The sequence below is a fragment of the Balaenoptera borealis genome (genome assembly GCF_965194805.1).
Source record: "Balaenoptera borealis genome assembly, chromosome: 10".
Taxonomy (NCBI): Eukaryota; Metazoa; Chordata; class Mammalia; order Artiodactyla; family Balaenopteridae; genus Balaenoptera; species Balaenoptera borealis.
In genome coordinates this window covers 104,730,002-104,742,580 of record NC_138874.1, presented here as the reverse complement: position 1 = coordinate 104,742,580, position 12,579 = coordinate 104,730,002, and the positions used below count along the sequence as shown (strand labels likewise).

Below are 12,579 nucleotides of genomic sequence, written 5' to 3'. Positions count from 1 at the left end.
TTTCTGTTCCACTCACAGCTCATTAGATATTTTTTTCTTGCAGAAATGTAAGAAATCATTTTCCAACACAAGCTCTTAAAACAAACATTCTTTTTTTAAATAAATTTATTTATTTATTTATTTATTTTTTGGCTGCGTTGGGTCTTCGTTGCTGTGCATGGGCTTTCTCTAGTTGCGGCAAGCGGGGGCTTGCAGAGCACGGGCTCTAGGCGCACAGGCTTCAGTAGTTGCAGCACGTGGGCTCAGTAGCTGTGGCTTGCGGGCTCTAGAGCACAGGCTCAGTAGTTGTGGCACACGGGCTTAGTTGCTCCGCAGCATATGGGCTCTTCCCGGACCAGGGATCGAACCCTTGTCTCCTGCATTGGCAGGCGGATTCTCAACCACTGCGCCACCAGAGAAGTCCCAAAACAAACATTCTTAATTTACTTAAAACATGTTTCTGAGAATTCAACCAGTTTTAAAAAGCCAATAGAGCACATTTAAAACTATTTCTAAAAAGGCAGGTACCAACATTCTTTCCAGTATAATCATGATGGATTTTTTAAAGTAAAACTTAATTATTTTATATAATACAAACCAGAAAAATGGGACTAATATAATAAACTTACATACATCTATAATTTCCATTTGCTCTTCATACTATTCTGGTTTTAAAATTAATTGTTCAGAATCTTATTTCACAGTCACTCAATTTTTATTGACTCCAATATTGACAGTCTTGGTACAAGTTATAAAGCCTTATGTGGCGTGATATATAATTAAACTACTTCGCCTCTTAACTTATATTAACGGGTGCATGTCAGAGAGCACCAATTCTCTCTGAGAAGAATGTAAACTCACATTAATTTATTGAGGAAAAGCCTACCAGGGCCATTACCCGCTTGGCCTGTGCCTTACCTAGTGAAGCGCTGGCAGCTGCAGGCCGCGGTTGGGAGCCCTGCAGCTCAGTCTACAATCTTCCTTAATGTGACTTCTGTTAACAGTAAATTCATATTTAACTAGCCTGCTAGGTACATTTTTCAAAATGTAAAGCCACTGGATTAGATTAAAATACAGCAGAAAAAAAAAAAAGCATTAGTATAAACATCTTTTCCTGGAACTACTCGCTAGCTATTTTGATCAGCATTTTAAATAATCCCCAAACTTCTCCAAAAGTCTTCACCAATGCCTAAGCTCATCCATTTTATGTGGGCTTTCGAAGATTACTTTTATTTCTAAATTATTGTGGTAGGGGAGCCTCTCACTGTTGTTCCTAAATACTCATACATAAATTCAGTTGAACGGTAATGGATATGGTCCAACCATTTTTAGAACACTGAGTTACAAATAAATAAGTAGCAGGATCTGGTCCGTTGTTTATGGGTCAAGACACTTACTCTGTTCTTACGCTTAAGGGCGATAAGGCCCTAGCAACTGATTTAGGCACCCAAACTGACAAGACGCTGCTATGTAAACTGGAAAGCAAATTTATTAATGTGTAAGGGAAAAATTCACTTCTAAGGAGAAAAGATACTCTGGTGCCTGATAATTATGGCCTCTCCCCTAGGCCAGATCAATAATGTTCCTGTTACTTGGTGAGCATAGCATCTGATCAAGGATAGCTAGTTGAATGATAGTTATGGCCACTGTTATCCATCTAAGAAAAGACTGATGCATCTATCTCCACAGTAACAATATCCTTGAGGCCACTGGTTAGGTACATTTTCCCCCTAGACAGTGCTGGAGACACTGACAAATTCTTGCTTCCCGAATCTGTTTATAGACACCATACAGGCCATTCCCTTTAATACAATCTTTCATCAAAGGATGATTGCGCATCACATAGAGGCTTAGGTCCAGGTAGGGGTTACTCATTCAAATGCTTACAAGGGCCAGCCAGTCACGGAAACAAGTGAAGCAGATGAGACGTGAGAGAAATCAAGTGTCAGAAAAATAACCAAATTTACTTTATATTTTCTGAATGTAGTATTAATATAAACAGGTATGTACGGTTTTTTTTAGAGACACATGAAACTTTAAAATAAACAATAACATTGAAAAAATAGAAATATTTCATTACTTAAGTTTTCTTTCATAATTTATTACTTCTTGACTTGTCATTGAACCTAACATATCACCATCAGACCATGTAAACCTAAACCACAAATCCTTTAACTGGGTGCAATAATCTGATTTACTTAATTTCATATGCAAAAATGGAATTTACAAACACCAGTGCTACTTAACATGTATAGACTCTCTTTACATGAGGGTTATTGTTGGACAAGTGTTCAGTTATGACATTCCAACATCACTGTATTTAATTTTCAGTTACTTATTGTTTTGCAGTTCTACAACTTCAATTTGTAGCTTTTTCCATATTATCAATATCAAATTATAAAGGCAGGCTTTCTTATGTTTCAATGTTAGTTTATTTTCATAGAGTTTAAAATCAGAGAATCTTTTTGGAGTTTTATTTCAACTCTACAGCTTTGGTAATGTGGTTCAAGCCATGCCTTTCATTTCAGGAAAATGATTTCAGTGTAGGGTAATGGGCCAGATTATTCCCTGCCAAATTATTCTCTTAAAGGTACAATTACACTTCAAGTGAGCAAATTGAATCATACATTTGTGTAGCTGTTTGTGAATGCCTTTGCAGAGAACTATTCAAATTTGATAGGTTCTAACACCAACCCAAAAGGCCAAGACTTTGATCCACTTTTTATTTTTAGATATTGAGTAAGGATTTTTTCTCTTGAATAACATAAAAGTGTTCAAAAATATCTTTCAACACTCAGCCACATAAATCCATATACTACAACAGGCCACCACAGCATACATCTAATTCATAAAAAGAAGGCCATAGATTTCATGCTATGGGATTTTATCCAGTTCACACTGTTAATTACTGCCCCTTCATGGTATATTACATTTTTTTTTAATAAATTTATTTATTTATTTTTGGCTGTGTTGGGTCTTCGTTTCTGTGCAAGGGCTTTCTCTAGTGGCGGCGAGCGGGGGCCACTCTTCACCGCATTGCGCGGGCCTCTCATTATCGCGGCCTCTCTTGTTGGGGAGCACAGGCTCCAGACGCGCAGGCTCAGTAGTTGTGGCTCACGGGCCTAGTTGCTCCGCGGCATGTGGGATCTTCCCAGACCAGGGTTCGAACCCGTGTCCCCTGCATTGGCAGGCAGATTCTCAACCACTGCGCCACCGGGGAAGCCCCTACATTTTAAATTATTTAGCACAAAGCTATTCCTGGAAAATGATGTAATCAGGAAGCCTAAATTCTATGTCTCTTGGAAAATGTTACCTTCCTGAATTTAGGTTTTCACATCAACCCTGTCCATTTCAGGAGTTGAATCACACTGACTGATTCTGACCAAGTACATTATATTTTGTGAATTTTCTTATGGACAAAGAGAAGTCATTTGCTAAATTCCAATCAGAGCCTCTCATCTTTTGACACAAAAATTTTTGTCAATATCACCAATTTAATATAGCTGACTATGTGATATCATTTATATCTATGCTTTCATCACCTATTCTATTTTCATGTAACAGAAAATGCTACAACCAATTTAACTTTTTTAATGCAACTTTTCTGTAAGTGCTAAGACCTGACTTCAGTTTGCTGGTCAATAGTATTTCCAGTAAGACTTAAATTTACAAATGCTTCTCTCTGTGTAGAACACATAATTTCTGCTGTATTCTTTTATAAAATCGTCCTCTATTAAAAAAGCTTTTGCTGTCTCAGTATTTTTTTGACTTAATATATAACCTCATTTATAGTAGCATCAGATATTTTATTCATATTCAAAAACAATTGTTTGTTGACATTTCAGTCCTATTTTCAGATTAAGTTTTTCATTTCTCATCTTCTCCATATAGCAGTCCTGGATCTTATCATGGTTTACTTTTTGTGGTTTTATATGGTTTATTTCATATTTCACAACCATTTAAGTTGTGGTTCTTTTAATACAGACATCTTTTGTTTGCATATTACATATGGAATAATTTTTACTTCATCAAGAAAACATGATCTCGTCCACTGTGCCTGAATCAAGCATCTTGTTCCCACATTCAGTGGAGACAGGGTATAGAGTAACTATTCTCTGTTCCAGGAGAAACGAGTGCAGGTGGCAACTAAAATCGGCTTCAGTGTTAGAGAGACAATAGGGAGTCATAGTAATTGTGGCTAATGAAAGAGCAAATGTTCCATCTTGAGGGAATAATTGCTGCTGCTACATATAAAAAAAAGGTGGCTACTATTTTCATACAGAAATGCAAGTTTAGTATTGCCAAAATCAATTTTTTTAAAAGAGAAGCTGAAAATGATTGGCTCAATTAAACAACAGCAAAGCACTATAAGTCAATAGGCTGGACAGAATAGTTCAGTAAGCTGAATTAGCCCCGTAGGCAATCAGTATGCAATCTCTGCATTCGATGTTAGATATTTTCATAGAATTTTACTTTTCTGAGACTACATCGACCACCATGATTGGAGTGCTATATATTCCCCAACACTTCAAACATTTGCAAAAACTTTTATAGATGGGAGTTTACAGTGTGAATCTCTTATTTTTGTTATCCCAGCAAGTTCTCCCTCCTGGAGGGGATGTCCCTGCTGGGTGGTTATACTGCACCCACCACCATAGAGAGGAAGTTACGTGCTGCAGGCTAGCCACAGCCCTGAGATCTGTGGATGGGCACATGACCCAAGCCAGCCCAGTCAGAATCCTTCCCAGGTTTTTGTTTAGACAGTTGAGATACTTACTCTCTTTGGGGCTCACTTTACCTGAAAGTACAATGAAGTCTAGAATTATTTATGGTCGTTTTTGCCACCATATAGGAAGAGTCTACTTCAAGTTATGCCAACGTGGAGGAAGATATCAGAGCCATAAAAACTGGAAGAAAAGAGACAAATTGGATAATATCATTTGAACTGCTGAATCCAGACATTTCTGAAGCCAGAAATTTCCCTGGTCTTCCTGGTTACATAAACCAATATATTCTCTTTTTGGCTTAGGCTGGTTTAAGGTGGGTTTCTACAACAAGCAAAGAGTCCTGACTCTGTATCTGACTAGTACAGATAACTCATATTACCTATTATGTCTGAGTTGTTTGACAAGCTATGTGGTCCATATAATCCTGAGTTTTCTTTATTGTAACTTACTACACTTAATTGTAATCTCTTATTTAACATCTGCTTTACATGCTAGCTTTGGAAAACTTTTTCTGTAAAGGGCCAGATAGTAAATATTTTAGACATTTTGGGCCAGACTGCCACAACTAACTCAACTCTGTATTTTAGTGTGAAATCAGTCATAGACAATACATAAACAAATGAGTGTGGCCATGTTACAATAAAACTTTATTAACGGCACTGGAATTTGAATTTCATATAATTTTCACATCATAAAATATTACTCTTCTTTTGATTCTTTTTCAACCACTTAAAAATCATTTTTAGTGTGTGAGCCATATTTGGCCTACAGGCTATAGATTGCTGACCTGGTAGTATATTGTAATCTCCACAAGGGTGAGGAGTGGGTCTCATCCTCACTGTGTCCTCAGCACCAAGGGGGTAGGGCTTGCCTATAGCAGTTTATCACTAATTATTGAAAGAATAGATGAATGCTCAAGGAAAATCAAGATTATAGAAAATTCAGTTTTCACAAAAAATACAGTCACACCAAGTATTTTGGAAAATTAGTAGAAATTATTAAAGACTTAAGGAACCTGAGGAAGGTTGTGCTTCTTCCTAGTTCTCTGGTATCTTCTTTGTCCCTCTCTAATCTCTTTACAACAATTGCTCCTGAATTGTCCCAGGAACCCCCAACTTTTTCTCCTTCTGTTATGCAGATCAATTTTTTCCCTTTACAACTTCATCCCCAAACTTGCATATCAAAACCAATCAAGGTATTCAGATGAACAGAGGGATCTACCCCACAAGTCAGGTGACCAACCTCCCCAGTTCCATTAGCAACATTCTCAGTAGATCACTGGTCTCAGGCAACACACTTAAATGCTCACTTTTTGACACAGAAAATGGAGAGAGTATCACCTATTGATCCAACTCATATGTTTTCTTGAAAGTTTCACATGAATTACTGAATATATAGTACATATTCATTCATATATATAGTGGAATATATACATAAGCTTTTAAAATTCTTCAAAGAATCTAATACATTATTAATAAAAATTTTAGCAGTGTTCACAGTGATCAATGTGTATAAGGAATGTGATCCAGCATGCTTAGATCAAATTTGTTTTTTAAAAAAGTAGTCATTTTAATGAAATTTCTCATCTTAAAATACAAACAAAGTAGTTCAAAGGCTTTCTCAGAAAAAATCAACTACAACCAGAATAACTTTCATACTATATTTTTCTTAACTGATATTCTCATATTCAGCTAACTTCAAACTGTTAACCAATGAAAATGAAAAATGATGACACCTAAGTGTTAACTGTGTAAAAATAAACAGAAGAACTCAACCAGTCTAAGATCATAAAATATGAAAAATTATCCTTTTAGGATGTTTTGCACTATAGGAACATGAATATTTCTGAATATCTTTAAAAATAATATTTTATTCTCATGGAATCTTTCTCTCTTTCATTAACCTGGAGGATAAACTTAGACTTTTAGTTAAAGTAAGTATAAAATGAATAAGACAGCAATGTGTTACCAATACATAACACAGCAGTATTATAAAATTTTTAAGTCTTTCATACAACAATGAACAGGTCTCTTTTCCTCAAAATCATCTTTAAAGCATTGCTTAGCTGCTGTTGCTAAGATTTTTTCTTTTTTTTGAAAAAGAATAATAAGTCATATAACCTATGCGCTCCTCTTTTTCTGCCTTAATATCTACTATTATATCCATGTAAAACTAAAAATCTACACAGATATATCTTTGTTTTAAATAATCACACATAAAAGTGGTTATAATTTAAATTGTTTTAAATGTTTGCATTACGTTTCAAACTGAAAATTCTCACAAATGAAAAGTTTGGATTTATAGCCCATACCATGCATTTAATCTGTCCATTTTTGCATTTATATCCATTTATGAAATACGCAAGTAAAATATGAAATACCTAACGCTAAGCAAAGGTGATTCCGTCATTTAAGAGACACAGGATGAAAACACCTGATTGCAGACTTTCCTGGTGGTACAGTGGTTAAGAATCCGCCTGCCAACGCAGGGGACACGGGTTCGAGCCCTGATCCGGCAAGATCCCACATGCTGCGGAGCAACTAAGCCCGTGGGCCATAACTACTGAGCCTGCGCTCTAGAGCCCGAGCCCACGAGCCAGAACTACTGAAGCCCATGCGCCTAGAGCCCATGCTCTGCAAGAAGAGAAGCCACCGCAGTGAGAAGCCCACGCACCGCAACGAAGAGTCAACGCAGCCAAAAATAAATAAATAAATAAATTTTAAAAACCCCAAACATCTGATTGCTTTAACACTAAACAGAATTGATAGCTCTCACTGGTTATCTTCCCCTGGCTCTGCAAAATCAAGTGTGGACCTAAAATGGAATATTTTTTCCCTGCTCTAGAATGTAATGTCATTTTCCACAGCTGACTATGAGGAGCTTTTTCCAAAGAAGATTTCAGTCTCATTTTTTTTTTAATTGAGGGGATGGTGTGGGGAGAAGGGCAGTAGGGGAATGCAGGAAATTAAACCAAGTCTAGTTAATTCTTAAAAAAAGATAATGCGTTCTTGCCACCTGTCAGTTGCAACCTCCTAATTGGCAGGAACCAAGTTTGAACCGAGGTTGTGCACAAGTCTAACTACCCCGTTACACTGCGAATTCTTCAAGGGCAGGGCCCTGTTTTATTTATCATTTTACCTCCAACACCTAGCACAGTGCAAGAGAATTAGGAAGAGTTTAGTAAGAGTGTTGAAGTAATTAATGAATGGGTGAAAGGCCATTAGTTGAGATTCTATTTGTAGCCATGGCCATAAGTCTTTTTAGAAGAGAAATGAAGACGACATCTCATTAACTAGGACTGTAGGGTAAGCCCCAAAGAAGAATAAGAGTAATTACTGTTATTGATTTTAAATACAGAAAATAATTAGTGAAAATCACTCAAAAATTTGCATTCATCTATTGAGATCTGAAAGTTTGGGTTGGTTTCTGACTGACCACAGAATAGGGATGAAAGAAATACCACTGGATTAGAAACTAAAGTTTTGCCATGTCAAAGACCATTTTGATCAATTGTTAGAATTTTTGTCCCCTTTCAATTCCTGTGTTGCATATGGCAATATTTTAGAACAAGGTGGGGTTAGAATTGCTTTTTATCCAATAAAAAGCTAAATGGAAGAATTGGCTTACCTTCTATCTATTTTTTGGAGACAAAGGTGGGATTCTTTTGAAAAGAAAACTGGACCAAGAAGGGCATAATCAACTCATTCTCATCATTCCTGATCTCCATCTGGTACTCAAGTAGATCCTTTGTTTTAAAATGAGCACTTTGGGACGTACTGATGAGTTAGATGTTGATCAGTATATGTCCCAGGATTTCCTTGATGGCTTTCCTTTGCACAAAGAAACAGATGTCTCTGAGCAGTTTATGGAATCTGCTCATGTATTTTGATAAGGCTTTCCATCGTTACTGCTTTACTTATAGTAGTACCATTGATCATCAGAGCCGTAACATCAGACATTGCTCAAAGGTTACCCCTTCACAAGTGGAACCAAGAACTAAGTTGCTTAGGTCAAAGACCTATATACCTTTTTTCAACATTTAAGCTTTTTGCATTTCTTAGATAACATAGGACAAAATCTAACATGGAGTTACCAATAAAATCCTCCTAATATACTTCCTGACTGAACTCAGCCCAAGTAAATTCCCCAGCCAGTGAGACCACATAAACAAGCATCACGATAACTGAAGAAATATATCTTAATACTAATGTTGTCCATATTACACAAGGAGAAAGCTGCTGCCCACAGAGTCAGCAGAACACAGGAATTGCATGCATCAGAATACAAGGAGACAAGCCCAATATGGCTTTGGCTATGTAGTATCTAAAGCTTTACCTACAAATTCAAGGATACCATATGAATATTTTCTCAGCAAGTGCCACTTTGAGTGAACCTGCCATTAGGATGAAAACTTAGCAATAGTATAATAAATTTCAGGACTGGATATGAATATTCATGTGCTCGTGACTATAAAAGGGTTTTACTCAGAGGGTCTATGCTAGGGCATAGACCTTAAGGCAGGGAAACATTAGCAGTAGCCCTCGAAATGGCCATGACTTGGTAATGTCTACTGCAGTTCTTGGGAGTCAATCAATGGTGACTACTTCCTCACATGGTCTGTTGCACAGATAAGCACCACATCTGATGTAGCTAGAAAGAGTGCAAAGAAGGGCAACAGCAACTCAGGCAGGGGGACAACTTATAAAAGTGTCTGGGAAAGAAATGATTCACAAATTTCCTAAAATATAATTCAGGGAACTGGGAGCTTATGAAAAGAAACCTGTATAATCCACCTGGATTCAGACGTTACACCATTTACTTGAAAACTGAAATATGTATCTCTTGTTTTAAGGGGAAAAAAACTGAGCACCAATTAAGTTAATGGGAAAAGAGGGCCTCAGACTAGTGGGACGACCCCAGTTGGACTACACCAAGCCCCTTCAGAAAGGTCCCAAACATAGAACTACAGGAACATGTTGAGAGACCACCAGTTATCCATCAAATAAGAATCTAAGCACCTATATTTAGTGCTTTCGAGCTCCTCAGTTTTTACCATATTTTGGTTCAATAAATGTGAACTACTGCTGAATTATTTTATAGCCCACTAGAAAAATGTTGCTCCATGATACTAAATTCACCAGCACAGAGATGCTTTCTGGAATATCAAGCAGGTACTGAGTCTTGAATTTGTGCCACAACATTGCAAACACAAGCCACAATTTCTTCTGCTTCACATTAAGAAATCAGACGGTGCTGAGGGAGCAAATGCTTGTTCTTAAAGGACAATGTCCTCTTCACAGTGGAACCAAATAAAGGAAGCCCTTGATCTTATCTCAGAGTCGAGAAGTTCTAGACATAATTCTAGAACTTTTATATAGAACAATTATGTCTATATAATTTACACTGATCACAAGTTGCTTTCTGGACTACAAGGAGGATGCATGCGCTTTGAAGCAGTGGACAGAGAGAGGACATTGTAAGAGTCTTAGTGTAAATAGTTAAGGCTGGTGGGAGTAGGAAACAGGTGGTTGGATAAACAGGACCTGAGCTTTCTGACAGGAAGAGCAAGGAGAATCCCAGCCTTATTCACACGAAGTCAGGTGTCAGAACCTTGGTAGAGAGGAGGTATCCAGAAGAGAATATCCAGGTTCAGGAATATGACCCCTCGTAGCCAGAACAGTGTCCAATGATTTTTTCTCCAAATAGAAAGGAGACCAGGAAGAGGCAAGAGAGCCAAGCATTGCAGATTTACAGGGAAAAAACCCCCCCCAAAACTGCTGACAGAGATAGAGATACATCAGTATAATCCACACTTCCCCAATTTCCACAATATCCTACAGAGGAGTGCAACTCAAAGGTATGAAAAACAAAATAATTATCTTTGGCTCTCAGCCACCAACAACAAAAGAGACTTTTGTGGCACAACCATAGTTGTATAGTAGTTACTTGCAACTGACAGATCACTAGATCAGATGGTTTCTGACTCAGAGGCTAAATGGGTGAATCAGTTTGTCTATGTTGATATTGGGCAGTCTGTGATTATCTGAACTGTCCTTTGCCTCCAGCATTTAGTCAAGTGGAATGGATGATGTAGATAACAAGGATTAGCACTTTGAAGAAAATTGCCATTAAGGCTCACCGGGTTTCTTATCACTCCAGTATCACGTGTCCCATATTTAATTTTTAAAATCAAAGTCTGTCCAGTGAAGACAAGAAGTTGGTGCCTCACTTGGCTTCAGCTGTCTCAAGTAAACTGAGAATTCACAGGACAGTCATTAAGGCTGCTCCACCTGTACTCCCTTCACTTTTTTTTTTTTTTTTTAACAAGTTGGTCTTTGCAAAAAACTATGGAGTTACCAGGGTTGTTTTCTGCCATGGGTGCTGAGGAATCCAACTTTCAAATACCCAGTACAGTGTGCAGATGGGCCAACAGCTCTGGAATGGCCAACTGGAAGATGTTTCCCCCAAGGAACTAAATAATACCAGAACCATTAAAGTATTTCTGACTTAACTGAATATTCATTGTTCATTTGAATTTTGTTCATTGAATTTTGTTCAATGAACAAAAAGGATCAACTCCCTTACTCTCAAAAAGGATCAACTTTTGACTTTGTTGATTTCTTCTTATTTATGTCTACACACACATGCAAGTTCCACATCACAGGTTTTTAAAATGTTATTGTACTATATTTTCTAAATTGCTTTTTTTTTACTTAACAATATATCATGGATGTTTTCCAAAATTGATAACATAGATATTTCTCAATTTTTAATAGTTGCACAGTATGCCCTTGATTCCATATTTAGGCCAATTCCAAATTTTTTAAAACTACAAATGATGCTGTATTCTTGTTCACAAACATTCACACAACCCATGCTGATACCCTGTAGTACCTGCTAAGTTATAAATTATGAAATTAAAATGTTGATAGATTCTCCAAAAATATTCATGCCCTCTCCCTCTAATTTCACCATTACTGGCATAATCATTCTGTTTAATTTTTGCCAATTTACAGGAAAAATTGTATCTTGTTTTTATTTGTATTTCTTTAGTTATAAATGAGCACCTTTTCATATAAATATTAACCTTTGTATCTTTTTCTATTAATTATTGATATCCCTTGCCCATTTTTCTAATGTTACCTTTTATAATTTTTTGAAGTTCTGTCTATAATATTCATGTTAACCCTTCACTTATCACTTGTTGCAAATGTTTTCCCAGTTTTGTGTGTGCACATGTGTGTATGTCTGTGTGTTGGATGTCTTTTGTTAAATCAATATTTGAGATGTAATTCACATACAACAAAATGCACAGATATTAAGTGGACAGTTTGATGAGTTTTGTCAAAGGTAAACACCCATGTAACCACCACCCAAACCGAGGGATAGAATAATTTCAACACTCCAGAATGTTTCTCGTGTCTCCTTACAGTCATTTCTTCCTCTTTTAAGTATTAGAATTAGATAGACATTTATAAAGTTTCTGGCATAGTGTCCAGTGCATAGTAGGCATTCAATGCATGAAATTGTTATTATTAATCCTCTCCTGGGAATGGCTGATACAATGAGCCTACCTCATCTGCCTGTACTACTGAAGTCCTTTAGGAAGCTAACTGCTTCATTTTCTATACACTTCTGACTTAGGTGAGACTCCTCTCCTGCCCCACACCAGTCATGGAGAACCACTGCTTTCTTATTACCATATTCCACTAACAAACCAGCTAAACTTAAATTCAATAACAAATTCAGCTAAATTTCAATCTCCAGGAAACTGAGTTTTAATTACTCTAATCCAACTCACACTAAAACATTGATACCATTTTTCATGACAAGCATCAGAAAGTAATTTAAATTCTTATGACTCATCCTTGAG

The 12,579-nt window shown here is 36.8% G+C and overlaps 1 protein-coding gene across 1 annotated transcript in view; it reads right to left on the bottom strand.

Moving 5' to 3' along the window:
* Window positions 1-11,256, bottom strand: part of PNLIPRP3 (pancreatic lipase related protein 3) — a 62,244-nt gene extending 50,988 nt beyond the window's left edge. The window contains 1 exon segment of the mRNA XM_082407856.1: window positions 4,778-11,256. The gene's annotated coding sequence lies outside the window, so the exon portion shown is untranslated.
* Window positions 11,257-12,579: the final 1,323 nt, after the last annotated feature.